This window comes from Trichosurus vulpecula, chromosome 9 (genome assembly GCF_011100635.1).
Source record: "Trichosurus vulpecula isolate mTriVul1 chromosome 9, mTriVul1.pri, whole genome shotgun sequence".
Taxonomy (NCBI): Eukaryota; Metazoa; Chordata; class Mammalia; order Diprotodontia; family Phalangeridae; genus Trichosurus; species Trichosurus vulpecula.
Window position 1 is genome coordinate 27,416,657 of NC_050581.1, and position 16,748 is coordinate 27,433,404.

A 16,748-nucleotide genomic window follows, 5' to 3' on the forward strand; every position below is an offset into this window, starting at 1 on the left:
TACAAGGTAGGCACTAATTGGATTGAATTGAAGAATTGAACTGATTAGCTTTTGTTGTTGTTTCTCTCTGGTTCTCTGTAAATTATTATATCATCTGCAAAATAAAGATAAATTTGTCTTTTCTTTTCCAGTGTTTATTTACTTAATTCTTTTTTCTCTTCTTATCACAATCCCTGATATTTTCTAGCACAAAACAGGCCATCGTACTCCCAATTCCCTAACAATTTTTCAGTCGTGTCCTTCATTTTGCATGTCAGCAAGTATGGACCCCTCTCAGACTGGCTTATGAGAGTCAACTGTTAATTTTCAGTATTAGAACTTATACCTAAGAAATCAGCAAATGCTATGTATAAATCATGGACTTGATTTACTGTTTTGCTAAGTGTCTAGAATGAAGAAAATGATAGGTAAAAAATTCTTAAAGAATGTCCCTCACATATTTCCTTTTCCCTTGAGCCAATTAAGCATATACCACCATGCTCCTGCAGGTAAGTATTTCAAACATAGGACTCTGCAGTATAGGTCCAGTGTTCTGTCAACCATGCCATATTACTAAATTTCTTCTCTTATGGGATACAAAAAAGTCATTGTAATACTAAGACCACCAAATGTATGTTTTTGCTCACAAATGAAATAGTGACTCCCAAATAGATTCCTCATGGTGAGAAATGGAATATTTTCAGACAGAATATATTATTCACTGTGGCATAGGTTGAGAAAATAAAATCCATGATTCTTTTTTTTTTAAATTTTTAAGTTAAAAACAACTAGTTTATTGTGTTCTTTGGATTATCATCATACTCTGGTCAACATAAAAATGGAAACATTACATTCAATCAATCCCTAAAGACAGCAGCTCACTACAAAGAAATTGAAAAAAATCATGATTTATTTTAACCAAGTTTTCTTCCTTTTTTAAAAATGCATAGTTGAATTTAATTTGAGGAAGCTTTGACTACAGAAAGCACAGATCAAATTTAAAAGCAGACTTGCAGCAGGAAGTTGCCAAAAGTAAGCATTGACAAAAAGCAGGTCTGCTTAAGGAAATGTGCATAACAGAGATACCACTGCATATCTAATCCCATTTTGGTCTGGTGGAGTGAATAGTGTGTTTCCTTTTCAGAGTTTGTCATACTTGAAAAGTGCAATTGAACAAACTGCACACCAAATTACAGGGCCCCAAAGAAGAGTTGGGTTATTCACCAAAAAATGTTTGTCACTCTGGGAACTGACTCCTAGCTTTAATCCTTCAAAAAGATTCTAAGGCAAGGTTTCTGAAGGCATGGGAAATGTTATACAAGGGAAAACATGCTACTTTGATGATCTCAGACATAATAAATGGGTTAATTTGTGTTTTGAAAGCCTCATGCAACACATTCAGTAGTGGCTAATACTGGAATTCCAGCCATCTTTGCATATCAGCTTTAGAAACCCAGAGGGTTTTTGCTATTTGTTCCGATTAGGTCTGTCTTCTGTAGATAAGTCTCTCAGGTAATTTGAAGCACAGGGACAAAAAATGAAGTCAGTTTGATGATTGGAAAAGAGAAAATGTCCCTTGCTCAATTAATTAATACTGTTCTTTTAAAATTCCAATTCGTGATTCATTTATGTGACATTCTCTCAGATGTGTGAATCCCAGTGCTCTACCCTAAGATTTTTTTAATCCCCTATATAATAGGAAGAGTTGATTCTTGAACAGGAAGTTGTTGCTTTTGCTAAAGTTTTGCTAACTTTTATAAATGGGTACAACATCTTATGAAGGATATTGACAAGATGATGGGGAAGGTAATATCAAAGGTTGAGGCTCATGATATTGAGAGACTTCAAACCATGTCATAAAATGATCAACATCATATTTTTGGGGTGGGGGCATTGTGAAACTTGTTTTTCTATATTTGGGGAGGCAAACTTTTCTTTTTGGTCCCAGAAGGCAGAACTAAGGGAAGTAAACAGAAGTTCAGAAATGCAAATTTTAGATAGAAATAAAAACATCCTGGTTCCTGGGGCCTTCTCACCAAAACATAGCCTGGTGATGAAGGGGTAGAGAACTGCCTATAGACTAGGTAGTTGTTATTTTTTCTTCATGATTACTAAAGTTACTTTTCTCTTGACCTGGATAAAGGACCCTGGACTGACCTGGAGCTTAAACTTGAAAGGGTTTTTCAAAAGAATAAAAAAGGGGGTGGGGGGGGTAAAAGGGGGGAGAGCCAAGACGGTGGCTGGAAAGCAGGGACTTGCTTAAGCTCTCCCCCAAATCCCTCAAAACATCTGTAAAAATGGCTCTGAACAAATTCTAGAGCTGTGGAACCCATGAAATAGCAGAGGGAAGCAGGTCTCCAAGCCCAGGACAACCTGGATGGTCACTGGGAAGAGTCTATCATGCTGGTGCTGGGAGCAGAACGCAGCCAAACACGGGCCATGCCAGGAGAGAACAGACTGGTAGTAAGCTACAGCAGGCCTTAGGGCCATGAATCATTGAGCTGTGGCAGTTACCAGACTTCTCAACCCACAAACCCCAAAGACCACATAGCAGGTTAGTGGAAAAACTGCTGGATTGGGTTAGACAGTGGTCTGGCCCCAGCCGTGGGGATGGTGGAGGCGGGGCAGCAGTGATGGCAGCAGCAGAAAGAAGCTCCTGTAGCTCCTTCCAGAGCTCCATCTTCAGCTGCTTCTGGAGTCCCAGGCTCACACAGTGGAAGGAATCAAGCAATGGATTAGAGCAGGAGTGCAAGGAGTGCTTTGCTGGTGCAGAGACAGCTTAGCCCTGATTAGATCTGGGTTGCAATACTGGTTGGCAGTTCTTGGGAGAGGAGGAGCACTGCTGTGACAGAGCTTGCAGTGACAGTGGGGTAAGAGTAGGTCTGAAAACAGCAGCATGTCCCCTAAAGCTTGGGACAAAGCACTGTTTACAAGCAGTCATACCTTGACAAAAAGCTCAAAGGTCAAGGCTGGGAACATGGCCAGGCAGTGAAAAAAGGAGGCAGACACAGACTCAGACTGTAGAATTATTTTTTTTTTGGTGACAAAGAAGATCAAAACACACAGCCAGAAGAAGTCAACAAAGTCAAAGAGCCGACATCAAAAGCCTCCAAGAAAGGACATGAATTGGTCTCAGGCCATGCTTAAAAATGATTGGGAAAAGCAAATTAGAGAAGTAGAGGAAAAATTGTAAAGAGAAATCAGAGCGATACAAAAACACCATGAAAAATAAATCAATGACTTGCTAAAGGAGACCCCCCAAAAAATACTGAAGAAAATAACACCTTAAAAAATAGACTAATTCAAATGGCAAAAGAACTCCAAAAAGCCAATGAGGAGAAGAATGCCTTGAAAGGCAGAATTAACCAAATGGAAAAGGAGGTCCAAAAGACCACTGAAGAAAATACCATCTTCAACATTAGACTGGAGCAAGTGGAATCTAGTGACTTTATGAGAAATCAAGATATTATAAAACAGAACCAAAGGAATGAAAAAAATGGAAGACAGTGTGAAATGTCTCATTGGAAAAATCACTGACCTGAAGAATAGATGCGGGAGAGATAATTTAAAAATTACTGGACAACATGAAAGCCATAATCAAAAAAATAGCCTAGATATCACCTTTCAAGAAATTACCAAGGAAAACTTGATTTATATTTTATTTATATTTTATATATATTATATTTTATATATTTTAGAACCAGAGGGTAAAATAGAAATTGAAAGAATTCACAGATCGCCTCTTGAAAAAGATCCCCCCCAGAAAAACTCCTAGGAATATTGTAGCCAAATCCCAGAGTTTCCAGGTCAAGGAGAAAATACTATAAACATCCCGAAAGAAACAATTTGAGTATTGGGGAAACATAATCCGGATAACACAGGATCTAGCAGCTTCTACATTAAGGGATCCAAAGGCTTGGAATATGATATTCTGGAGGTCAAAGGAGCTAGGATTAAAACCAAGAATCACCTACCCAGCAAAACTGAGTATCATGCTCCAAGGCAAAATTTGGATTTTCATTAAAAAAGAGGACTTTCAAGCTTTATCAATGAAAAGACCAGAGCCAAAGAGAAAATTTGACTTTCAAACACAAGAATCAAGAGGAGCATGAATAGGTAAACAGGAAAGAGAAACCATAAGGAACTTATTAAAGTTGAACTGTTTTGTTTACATTCCTACATGGAAAGATGATGTGTGTCATACATGAGACTTTATTAGGGTAGTTGAAGGCAATATACATATATGTAGACAGAGGGCACAGGGTGAGTTGAATATGAAGGGATGGAATCTAAAAAATAAAATAAAATTAATGGGTGAGAGAGGAATATATTAAGAGAAGGAGAAAGGGAGAGATAGAATGGGGTAAACTATCTCACATAAAGTGGGAGGAAAAAGCAGTTCTGTTGGGAGGGAAGAGGGGGCAGGTGAGGGGAATGAGTGAATCTTGCTCTCATTAGATTTGACTTGAGGAGGCAATAACATACATGCTCAATTGGTTATTTTATCCCAAAGGAAAGTAGGGGGAAGGGGATTAAAAAAAGGTGGATGACAGAAGGGTGGGCAGATAGAGGGAGGAGGTAATCAAAAGTAAACACTTTTGAAATGGGACAGGGTCAAGGGAAAAAATTGAATAAGGATTGACAGGATAGGATGGAGAAAAATATAGTTAGTATTTCATAGCATGAGTATTATGGAAATGTTTTACATAAGGATACATGTGTGGCCTATGTTGAATTGCTTGACCTCTTAGGGAGGGTGTGTGGGAAGGGAAGAGGGGAGAGAATTTTGATCTCAAAGTTTTAAAAGCAGATGCTCAAAAAAAAAGTTGTTTTTGCATGCTACTGAAAATAAGATATATAGGCAATGGGGCATCTAAATCTATCCTACCCTACACGAAAGTAAGGAGAAAAGGGATGGGTGGGAATGGGGTGACAGAAGGGAGGGCTAACTGGAGAATGGGGAAATCAGAATATATGTCATCTTGGAGTATGGGGGAGGGTAGAAATTGGGAGAAAATTTGTAACACAAAATCTTGTGGAAATCAATGTTGAAAACTAAAATATTAAATAACAAAATAACTGTTAAAATTTTTTAAAAAAAGAAAAGACTGTGAGAAGTCTGGATGAGATTAAGGAGTGGTAAATTGCCTGGGGTGGTCCAGGTACAGACAATGGAAGGAGTTAAGTGGTCACAGCACAACAGTGAAAGAACAGTTAAAAGGATTATTGAGTATCTAGGTAGGCTGGGTTGAACCAGATGTCACATGCAAAATGCCAGTATGGGAAAGTTCAGGGCAAAGGCATGAACTTTTCCTTTTGGGGCTCCAGGTCCTATCACCCCATCAGTAATGCTGAACCTCCTTCCTTTTTCATTTTTTTCACTAGTTTCTTTGAAATTTATGACCTTTTGTTCTTCCAAATGAATTTCATTTTTAGTAATTTGATTGTGATGGTGTTAAATAAATAGTTAGGTAAAAAAAAATAGAAGTCACAGAAAGGTGATGATAGGAGAGCCATCAGAGTTGCTATGGGTTCTGTCAGTATGAGTACAACAATGGTCCAGATCTGGCAACAAACCATGAACTGTTATCTCTGCATTGCTTATCAAGCATGAGCTCTAGAGTGAGCTGAACATCCTGGGTATAGTCTTTCCTAACTTTTATCTCCAGTACTTTCATTTGTTCCTGAGAAGCTATTTGTGTGGGCTCCAGAAGGTTTGATCTATTACTGAATGTTCAGGTTTACTTGTAACCCTTTTAAATGTTAGCAAACTGTTGACCAACAGCAAAGAGTGCAAGCTATGTTTTGTATTTTGTTTGATGTGCAGATATACAGGTAGGATAAAGTGATAAATTCCCTTTTTAGAGAAGAAAGGCATATTTGTTCAACTCAAGAGAGTTAACAACCAAAGTGGGGGCTAAAGTTTGACTTTTGAAAGTATTGTAAAAATACCCAAGATACTCCTAGTGTTTTCCCGCTTTTTGACAGAGGAGTCATCAACTCAGAGGCAGTGTACCTAGGAGACATAAAAGGCCCTGCTTCATTGAGAGTATTTTGGATTTTTCCTTCCATATTTCTGAAGAGGGTGGGAATGAAGATCCTGAATAAGCACAGTAGCATATGAGATAACATACGAATGATGCATTTGTCTTTTACAAAGCAATGCCCCCATAGAAGCTCAGCAATACTGTTGTTAATCCTTCCTGCTCAAAGAGGATCAAAATGACATCATGAGGTCAGGGTCAATTTATAGTGTGTCTGGCTGTGGCTGATCATACCAATATAAGGTTGGAACTCTCTACCGTAAGTCAGGCACAAATAATCTGTATAACCATTTGGGAGGGAAATATTTCTAAATTTGTGCATCTCATGTATCTTTTGAGCTAGTACAATTCTACTTTGCTTCTATAACCTTCTTTGATGAGGGCATGCCATATTTGCTAATCCTGTCCCATGTCTCCCATGTCTCAGAGTTTGAATACTTGGCAGTTCAGCTTGAGAAAGAACCTTAGTGTCCTGTACCTTATCTTGCTAGGTGATTTTCAGAATCTTCCCAAGACAATTCACTCACTAATGCCAACAGTGCCTAAATTCAGGAGCTCCCCCAGGTCATTAAATATGGAAAGAGAAAAGGAGGGGAAGGGAAGGGAAAGAGGAAAAGGGAAGCAGCAAAAGCATTTTAAAGTGCTAATATTATGCCAAGCATTGTGTTTTTGTCTCACTTGATCCTCTCGACAACTCTGTCGGGTAGGAAACGCTCCCTAACAAATATAGCTATCTAAACATAGTAGTTCTCCTATGTTTTAAATTTCTGGGAATATAAAAATGAACAAACATAGTCACTGACATCAGAAATTTTATAGCTCCTATAATGGTGGGTAAGAAATGCACATAAATAAAATACTTATTATATTTGGTAAAATGAAAGAAATCAATAATGTAGTACAATGTGTCATACAGAGATAACATTCATGACACCCATGGGGAATGATCAAATATTATCCTAAATATTATAGTCTGTTTTTATGAAGTGTTCTCTCTGTCAGTCTGCATCTGTCTGTCTGTCTCCATCATGTTTGGATAACAAGTAATTTCAAGTACTTTGGATAATAAGTATACATTTATAAATATATATGTGTGCATGTATGTGTATATATAGATGAATATGGATGGATATTTCTATATCTGTATAACAACTAAGTAATTTGCATAATAAGCATTTATATGTACATATGTGTATGTGTATATATGTATAGCTAGCTAGGTCTCTCTATATATCGATATTTATCTTTATCTCTGTAACAAGTAATCTGCATAGTAAGCATTTATATATATTTAGATGTGTATATGTATAGCTAGCTTGCCAGATCTCTCTAAATATCTCTTTATGTCTATATCTGTATCTATCTATATCCAAATAACAAGTAATTTGCATAATAAATATATGTACACACCTATAAATTTCCTTATGAATATTTCTTCCAAGTTGAAAAGACTGATAATTACCTACATAAAACAAAATAATAATGAACCCAGGAAAATAAGCAATCAAAACAAAGCAGATACTCATGCAGTTAAATGAGAAGCAGATTGACTTGGTAGAAACAACATTGGACTGGAAGTCAAATGATTTGGGTCACCTGTCACCAGCTTCATTACTTCAGCTCAGAAGATCATAGATCTGGAGTTAAAAGGACGTCAGAGGTCATTTTGTCCAGTTGCCTCAATTTACATATAGGAAATCTAATCTCAGGAAAGCTATAAGTTATGTACCCGTGGTGAAATAGTAAGGGTCAGAGTCAGGATATGAACTGAGTGCAAGTCATCAACCCTTGTTGTCTTTGGACATGTTTTATCATTTTTACAAACAGGTTTCAAGGACTGGGATTCGGAGTCAGAGAGCTTGTATTCTAATTTTGACTATGTGACATTGAATAGATTATTTAACTTTTCTGGGACTCCATTTTCTCTTCTAAAAATAAGACAAGACCTGAATGATCTTTAAGGTCCCAACTCTAAATATAGGATCTATTGAAGCTAGATGGTTATAATATTTTGTCCTGCCCAAAGATTCTATAGTATTTTGGTCATCATTTAAAAGCATGCAAAAACCTTCCTTAGTTAGTAGCAGTACTGCAAATCTTACTCAGAACAATCACATACATGTCCCTATAAACTTTGTCTACTTAAAGAATTTCCTTTTAATTTAGTAAAAAGTACAGAAGATACAATTATTCAAAAATTGTTAGTGGTTGCCATTTTCTTCAAGTTACAGTTCTGAACCATAAATTGACTTAAGATATATCTTAATGTCCTTTGGTAGCAAGCCAAATATTGCCAGAATCTATCATCTTCTTCAAAAGTTATGGACTATGCAGACAAATACAAAAAAAAGTAAGAAAATTGAAAAAGAGATCTCACTTCATCCAGTCAATTAGAAAGTTTTACATCTAACATTATTCCAGTTTCTAATAAAGTCCCTGCATTTCCTCCTCTAGTATGCAGTCATTACTGTCACATGTGTTTTGAAGTATAGCTTCCTTCGACTGAAAGGCACTATTTATTTAGATCAGAACACTTTTATGTAGTTATATAAAAAAAAAAAAACTATCAAAAGCCAAAAAGAAAAAGGTAACTGGCATTCATATTCACTTTTTCCTATGTCCTAGAAAATTTTTTGTGCTTTTCACAAACTCTCCTGAAATTCATCAGTCCAAGGTTTCCGTAAAATATTTTCCATAGGCATATCCTTCCTAATTTGACAATCTATGTCCAAACTGTGCAATTCTTGCTCCACTTTTCTTTTTTTTTACTTATTTATTAAAAAAAAAACTTGGCTGGTATTTCCCTCTTTCTATCATAACTAGCTCTTCTCTTTTCCCTCTGTCTTCTTACTCTCTATGACTTTCATGCCACCTTTATGTTCTTTATTTTCATCATTGATTGTGATTTTTTTCAGGTAATAGAGTTTGTCTAGGGCAGGATTAATTAATTAATAATAATCTTGGTTAAGAGTTATATAACTACTGCTTTGTGCAAGTCACTGTACTAAGTGCTTACAAATATTTCATTTGATGCTCACAACAACCCTGGAAGGTAACTACTATTATTATCCCCATTTTACAGATAATGAAACAGAGGGAAAAACAGGTTGAATAATTTGCCTGCAGTCACGCAATTAGTAAGTGCCCAAGCCTAGATTTGAACTGTGTGGTCTCGACTCCAATCCCAGCACTCTATCCACTGCAACACCTAGCTGACCCTATAAATAAAATGGTCTTCTACAATCAAGACCAAAGGAGTGCTGAGAAGTCACAGTGTGACCCCTATTTGTTCTGAATTTTTACTAAAGTGGCAAAAGAAAAAAGGAGATGGGGGGGCAGAGCCAAGATGGTGACTAGAAAGCAGGCACTTATGTGAGCTCTCCACCAGGTCCCTCCAAAAACCTACAAAAAGTGGCTATGAACAAATTCTAAAACTGCAGAACCCGTCAAATGGCAGAGGGAAGCAGGGCTTCAGCCCAGCACAGCCTGGGTGATTGCTGGGTAAGGTCTATTGTGCATGGAGGTGAGACTGGAGTGGGGCAGAGCCCAGCATGGGCTGGGCCCAGACCAACCAGACCTGGAGCCAGACAGGACAGGCCCTAGCACCCTGAATCAGTGAGCTGTAGTAGTTACCAAACTTTTCAATCCAGGAACACCAAAGACAACAGAGAAGGTTAGTGAGAAAAGCTGCAGGCAACAGAGTGATAGGAGTTCCCAGTTTGAGCACTGCCCCAGGGGTGGCGGGGGTGGTGTAGCTACAGAACTACAGCTGCAGTTACTTCCAGGCCCAAGCCCACCTGGTGGGGGGAATTAAGTAGCGGATCTAAGCAGCAGTGCAGAGCCTGCTTAAGATCTGAGTCTGGTCTGGGGTGGGGGTTCTTGGGGGAGGAAGAGTGCTGGTGCAGCAGAGCTTGCTGCATAGAAATAGCTCTGAAAACAACAATGCATTCCCTCAAGCTTGGAACAAAGTACTCTGTACTCTACAAGCAGTCACACTCCGATAGAAAACCCAAGGGTCGAGTAGTTGGCTGGGACCATGGCCAGGCAGTGAAAATGGATTCAGATTCAGACTCAGACTTAAGAATCTTTCTTTGGTGACCAAGAACATCAAAACATACAGCAAGAAGAAGTCAACAAAATCAAAGAGCCTACATCAAAAGCCTCCAAGAAAAACACGAACTGGTCAAAGGTCATGGAAGAGATCAAAAAGGATTTGGAAAAGCAAGTTAGAGAAATAGAAGAAAAATTAGGAAGACAAATGAGAGTGATGCGAGAAAACTATGAAGAGCAAGTCAATGACTTGCTAAAGGAGACCCAAAAAAATACTGAAGAAAACAACAACTTAAAAAATAGACTAACTCAAATGGCAAAAGAACTCCAAAAAGGCAATGAGGAGAAGAACGCCTCTGAAAGGCAATTAGCCAAATGGAAAAGGAGGTCCAAAAGACCACTGAAGAAAATACTACCTTAAAAATTAGATTGGAGCAAGTGGAAGCTAGTGACTTGATAAGAAATCAAGATATTATCAAACAGAACCAAAGGAATGAAAAAGTGGAAGACAATGTGAAATATCTCATTGGAAAAACCACTGACTTTGAAAATAGATCCAGGAAATATAATTTAAAAATTATTGGACTATATGAAAGCCATGATCAAGAAAAGAGCCTAGGTATCATCTTTCAAGAAATTATCAAGGAGAATTGCTCTGATATTCTAGAGCCAGAGGGTAAAATAAAAATTGAAAGAATCCACAAATTGACTCCAGAAAAAGATCCCAAAAAGAAAACTCCTGGGAATATTGTCACCAAATTCCAGAGCTCCCAGATCGAGGAGAAACTACTACAAGCAGCCAGAAAGAAACAATTTGAGTATTGTGAAAACACAATTAGGATAACACAAGATCTAGCAGCTTCTACCTTAAGGAATTGAAGGGCTTGGAATACTATATTCCAGAGGTCAATGGAGCTAGGATTAAAACCAAGAATCACCTACCCAGCAAAACTGGGTATCATGCTCCAAGGCAAAATATGGATTTTCAATAAAATAGAGGACTTTCAAGCTTTCTCAGTGAAAAGACCAGAGCTGAATAGAAAATGTGACTTTCAAACACAATAATCAAGAGAAGCATGAAAAGGTAAACAAGAAAGAGAAATCACGAGGGACTTACTAAAGTTGAACTGTTTTGTTTACATTCCTACATGGAAACACAACATGTATGATTCATGAGACCTCAGTATTAGGGTAGCTGAAGGGAATATACATGTGTATACATATACATGTGTATACATATATAGACACATATAGACCATAGACAGAGGGCACGGAGTGAGTTGAATATGAAGGGATGATATTCAAAAAAGTAAAATCAAATTGAGGGATGAGAGAGGAATACATCAAGAGAAGGAGAAAAGGAGAGATAGAATGGTGTAAATTATCTCACATAAAAGTGGCAAGAAACAGCAGTTCTATAGGAAGGAAAGAGGTGGCAGATGAGGGGGAATGAATGAATCTTGCTCTCCTCAGATTTGACCTGAGGAGGGAATACTGTACATACTCAATTGGGTATCTTACCCCACAGAAAAGAAGGAGGGAGAAGATAAAAAAAGGGGGGTGATAGAAGGGAGGGCAGATAGGGGGAGGAAGTAATCAAAAACAAACACTTTCAAAAAAGGACAGGGTTAAGGGAGAAAATTGAATAAAAGGGCATAGGTTAAGAAGGAGCAAAATATAGTTAGTCTTTGAAAACATGAATATTGTGGAACGGTTTTACATAATATGCATGTTGCCTATGTTGAATCGCTTGCCTTCTTAGGGAGGGTGGATGGGGAGGGAAGAGGGGAGAGAATTTGGAACTCAAATTTTTAAAAAAAGATGTTAAAAAAACCAGTTTTTGCATGCAAGTAAGAAATAAGATACACAGGCATTGGGGCATAGAAATTTATCTTGCCCTACAAGAAAGTAACAGAAAAGGGCAAGGGAGGGGAGTGGGGTGATAGAAGTGACGGCTGACTGGGGAATGGGGTAACCAGAATTTATGCCATCTTGGAGTGGGGGGAGGGTAGAAATGGGGAGAAAATTTGCAATTCAAGCACTTGTGAGTATCAATGCTGAAAATTAAAAATATTAAATGAATTAAATTAAATAAATTTTAAAAAAAAAGAAAAAGGAGATCAATTTAAAATGTATTTGAAGAATGTGCTCTTCTGATTTTATTCATTGTTTCCTAACTCGGTAGTCAAATAATGTAATAGAATTATTATCTCATAAGTTATCCCATAAGGCTTATAGTATCCCTTTTTCAGTTTATTTGCTATTGTTAATATAGTTAATATAACAAAACAGAAGGGCTGAACATTACTTTGAGTTATGTAAATTTGTAAGATACAATGATGATTTCACTTGTATGCAATTGGCACTAGATTCAAATTTGTTGAATGAATGGATGGAATGATGGATGGATGAAACGCAGTTTTGAAATACTGTCATACAAGATTAGAAAGTTAGATCTGGAAGAAATTTTTAAGAAGTTCTAATACAATTTTCTCTCTCTCTCTCTCTCTCTCTCTCTCTCTCTCTCTCTCTCTCTCTGTGTGTGTGTGTGTGTGTGTGTGTGTGTGTGTGTGTGTGTGTGCTTTGTACCAGAGTACATCACCGAAAGCAAATCTTGCCTGTGTCCTCTTTAAAAGCTTCCATGACAAGCCTAGCCTGGATATTTCTTCTAGATCCATATTCTGTGGATAGTAGTGCATCACTTGGTGTACCCATCTTCTCACTCTTGCAACATAACCATTCCACCTTCTTTTGTCATTTTTCATTTCCTGGTTAATACAGCTTTATCACATTGTATAAACTAGACACAACTGGTAATATGTTATAACTTACATGCCTATGATTCTCCATTGCCCTTTTGCTCATTTTAAATATTTATGCAATATTGTTTTTCATAATTTGTAGTCACATAGTTTGAAATTATGAACATTTTGTTAAGAAAATGACTTTTTTGTATGTTAGGCAACAGGTTGGAACTGATGAAATGGCCAGACAATTTACCAAATTCAGTGGAGCCCACTTTTTTCTTCCTATTCAATTTTGGACCAATCTTTTTGACCCTCTATATTGCTTATATAAGATAGTTGAAATGGTAAACAATCTCCTGACTTAATTTCATGTCATAATCTGAATAATAAGTATTCTTTGCAGACTAAAAGTATCTGAGACTTACAAGGAACTTTGTAAGACTCCATCTTGAGGCCAAATGCATGGGGATGTTGATAAACTACCTGAATTAAATCTTCAATAATTAACAAACTGTACAATCTAGTCAAAACCTCTGTATACCAGAGAATCTGGACTCCTGTTTGCTATTATTCAAACCCCATTCTCCATTTTCCACATGTTGTTTATTTGTTTTTCTGTTGTATCTGACTCTTTCTGACCCCATTTGAGATTTTTTTGGCAAAGATACTGGGATGGTTTGCCATTTCCTTCTCTGTCTTATTGTACACATGAGGAAACTCAAGCAAATTGGGTTAAGTGACTTGCCCGGGGTCACACAGCTAGTAAGTGTCTGAGGCTGGATTTGAACTCAGGTCTTCCTGACTCCAGGCCTGGTCCTCTATCCACTGTATCACTTAGTTGCCCTCATTCCTGGCTATTTGCTCCCTTATGGTCACCCCCCAAATTCTACCTTAAAGCTATTGCTTTCACAGTGATCTCTGGAATGCCTTCTCTGTAGGTAACAACTATGTCTGCACCTGAAATCTTTTCCATTCCTGCTCCTTCAATCTTTTGGCTCTCACTGAGACTTGGGTCCTTCCTGATGGAGTAGACTCCATGGCCACCCTTTCCAACACTGTTTCAATTTTCATTCATTCCCCCATGCTCAGTGGTTAAGATGATTGAATTGGGAAACTTCTTATTTCGTAATGCCTCTTCCAAACTCATCCTCTGCCTTTATCATGCAGTAACCTCCCTACCATTTGAGTTTATCTCAATTTATATCTACTATCCAATTGAATTTCTGTTGATTTCTGAGTATCTGTTACTGACCAATCTCCAGGTCACTCCCCTTCTTTCTTCAATGAGTTCAGTGTCTTATTCACATTCTTTATCTTCTTCCACCTTCTATCCTCACAATAGGTAACTTCATAATGGTAATCAGGACAGGATTTTTTGCTGTTCTCTTTTGGGATGCTAAGACTCTCAAGTGCTTTTGATGAATCTGGTCTTTGTTTAAATAGGGCAGGTAAAGTGGGGTTTTTTGTCTTGGAATGCTTCTCTGCACTGGCGCAGTCTAAAGTCATTGATTTGTATATGATATGGTGCTTTCCCACACCCTGGATGGTGAGCCTCCAGCCCCCAGGGCCAGAGTATATGTGTTGGAAGGTTAGCATTTCTCTTTTGGGGGTACATTCATTGAAAGGGTGAGAAGACTCTGAGCAAGCCTTTGAAATAGCCCTCCAGCTTTGATAACCCAGACAGATGTTAGTGCTTCTCTGGTAACTATGTATTACTATGGATAGACTGGTTTGTGTTATTTGCTCTGTTTATAATGTATATTTGTAATTTCTGTTTGTATTTGCCCTGAAGTTCAGGGGGCTGATCTTTCCCCCCTGAACTAAGTGAATGATATATGTATGTCTAATTAAACTGAGATTATTAAACCTTTAAGGTTGCTCTCCTTAGAAAGCAGATTAAAGAACCTGTGTTGGCAGCCCTTCTGCGTGCTCCTGTTGTTGGTCTTACACAGCCACAGTAACTGCTAGCAACATTGTTGTTACACATTTACATACATATCCGTATACCTTCACTTCCAATTTCACAATCATTTCCTATCATCTACTCCTCCATTACACTTGGGCACCACACTATCCAATTCTAATTTCTTCTCTGTGTTTCATCATCAAATCTTGTTCTTTGTCCTAAGTAAGACCCTTGATTTCTTTCTCAGGTCATCAACCATTTATTGGCTACATATTCCTCCCTTCACTATCTTGACTTATTTATTGGTAAACCAGTTCAAGTCTACACTATATTCTTCTCTTGAGTCCCTTGCCCCATATGCATATGGCCCTACAAGGACAAAACTTTAGATTGTTCCCAATATCTACTACCCTCATTCATGCTCATGCTGCTAAATAAAGTTGGAGAAAGGCACAAGACTGTTCACATAATTTCACCTTGGCCCTGACTGTTGTTGCAAGACAGTTTTTACCTCCTATTGTGAGTTTTTTTTTTACCTCCCTACTTTACTAATACCATACTCTTTTTCAAACTTTTTCATCCCACCTTAAAGTTCACATAACTTGACCTCTTCCCACCTTTTCACCTGACAACCTTCACCCACACTTCTCTGAAAAAAATGGTACCATTCACTAAAGCCTCCTTCTCATTTTATCCCATCCTCTTATATCACTAGATGCTTTCTGCTTTTATCTCTTCCTTCATTTCCTGTCTCACATGATGAAATGGCCTTTCTCCTTGCCAAGGCAAAGCCTTCTACATATACGAGTGATTCAAGTTTATTCTATCTTCTTTACCAAATTGTTCTTTCTGTAATCCCCTCTCTAACATTTTCAGTCTCTCCCTGTCTACTAAACTTCTTCCCAAAGGCCTTTAAAAATGTTCATGTCTTCTCTATCCTCAAAAATTCCTTATTTGATCTGTTCATTCCCTCTAGCTATCACCCAATATTTTTTCCTTTATTTTGTAGCTAAGCTCCTCTTCACTCCTTTTGCTCTCACCCATTTTTGAACTCTCGATGTAGCTTTTTACTTCATTATTTAACTGAAATTACTTTCTCCAATGTTACCAATAGTCTCTTAAATGCCAAATCTAACGGCTTTTTCTCAGTCCTCTTTTTCATGACCTCTTTGCGGCTTCTGATACAGTGAAATACCATCTTCTTCTAGAGATTCTCTTCTCTCTTGGTTTTCATCATACTACAATACTCTACTTTGGCCCTCCTCCTACATATCAGACTGTTTATTCTCATCCTCCTCAATAAGTGGTGACAAATCCTTGATTTGAAGATGTATAATGAGTGGAATAGTAGTCCATTCTTTCACTTTTTTTAGGAGGAGTGATTTTTATTTTAATTTGGTTTTGTTCAACTCTTCAAGAACAAATTTGCAGTTTTCTTCACAGAGATATTGGAGTGGCTTCTAATTTCCTTCTCCAGCTCATTTTATTTTATTTTATTTTATTTTATTTTTGAAGTGTTTCAAATTATTTTATTTTTTCATTTTTTTGACTTTGTTTTGCTAATTTTTTTAATTTTTATTTTTAGTTTACAACACATGGTTCTCCATCATTTTGAGTTCCAGATTTTCTCCCCTCCCTCCCTCCTCCCTCCCCAAGACAGCATGGAATCTCATATAACTACCATGTATAACTTCACATTGAATTAATTTATACGCTAGTCAAGTTGTGGAGAAGAATTATGACCAATGGAATGAATCATGAGAAAGAAGAAACAGAACCAAAAAAAAAAACCCAAAAAACAAAAAAAAAAAACAAAAACAAAAACAAAAGAGAAGAAAAAAAGGCAAGCATGAAGTGTGCCTCAATCTGCATTCAAACTTCATAGTTCTTTCTCTGGATGTAGATAGCATTCTCTATCGTGAGACCTTTGGAGTTGTCCTTGCACCTTGTGTTGCTGAGAAGAGTGAAGTCTGTCAGGGTTGGTCCTCACAGAATCCATATATCTGTGGTTGTGTACAATGT

At 37.5% G+C, this 16,748-nt stretch overlaps 1 pseudogene; it reads right to left on the bottom strand.

Annotated features, from left to right (window-relative positions):
• LOC118832059 overlaps positions 1 to 16,748 on the bottom strand; it is a 112,289-nt pseudogene that overhangs the window by 85,360 nt on the left and 10,181 nt on the right.